The sequence below is a fragment of the Wasmannia auropunctata genome, unplaced genomic scaffold (genome assembly GCF_000956235.1).
Source record: "Wasmannia auropunctata unplaced genomic scaffold, wasmannia.A_1.0 LD336090.1, whole genome shotgun sequence".
Taxonomy (NCBI): Eukaryota; Metazoa; Arthropoda; class Insecta; order Hymenoptera; family Formicidae; genus Wasmannia; species Wasmannia auropunctata.
In genome coordinates this window covers 425,095-425,878 of record NW_012026800.1, presented here as the reverse complement: position 1 = coordinate 425,878, position 784 = coordinate 425,095, and the positions used below count along the sequence as shown (strand labels likewise).

General features: G+C 32.7%; 1 protein-coding gene and 1 long non-coding RNA gene across 2 annotated transcripts in view; one reads left to right on the top strand and one right to left on the bottom strand.

The window, feature by feature from the left end:
• LOC105447821 (sulfotransferase 1C4-like) overlaps positions 1-784 on the bottom strand; it is a 29,412-nt gene that overhangs the window by 23,409 nt on the left and 5,219 nt on the right. The gene's annotated exons all lie outside the window — the stretch shown is intronic.
• On the top strand, positions 292-778 carry LOC105447820. The gene is made up of 3 exons (XR_974165.1): positions 292-374; positions 452-563; positions 691-778. It is a non-coding gene; the product is annotated as an uncharacterized LOC105447820 (long non-coding RNA).

Here is a 784-nt window from a genome sequence, read left to right as displayed (position 1 = left end):
TGCTCTTCCGATCTTGAAAACATCGAGATTAGTAATTGCATTTTTATCTGTTCGTGCTTTTTCCGCATCCTCACTACTTAAATGAAAATTTTGTAATCGTTATTTGTTTCTGCGTCTATAAGCGTGAGTTTTCCTATGGAAGTTGCCATGTTTTTACTGCAACAGCCTCACCCAAAGAGTTTATATACATAGAGTAGAAGAGACCTGGCGGCGCCTTTGATGGGAACTGTGAGCTGATAGAAAGAGAGAGAAAAAGAGAGAGCCTTCTTTATCCTTGTCTAATGTTGCGCGCGCATTGATCGACAACCCAACCTATTCTTTTGATGAATCTCGAAGTTTTCACAAGTGTCAAGCAGAGTTTATATAGGTGTCAAGTAAATTTATCAAATATTGATAAGTTTATTAATTATTCAGTGTAGTTAGAATATTTATATTTAATTCTGAATTACAGAAATTGAGAAATTGAATAAGGAAAGTGCCGTGACAGACATAATCATGACAAAAACGTGTATTATTTGCAAAAAACAACCTATTCCATTTGATAAATCTCGAAGTTTTCACAAGTATGTTTATTATATATTGATAAGTTTATTATTAATTATTAATTGTTAGAATATTACTAAAATATCACTTAACTACAATTCATACGAAAATGGCAAATATTATTCTATTTTTAATTCTAAATTACAGATTTCCTGCTAACGTTGAATTAAAAAAACAGTGGATGGAAGCTGTTGGTGTGACAACAGTTTCTAAGGCAGCCACTGTATGTAGCGACCACTTC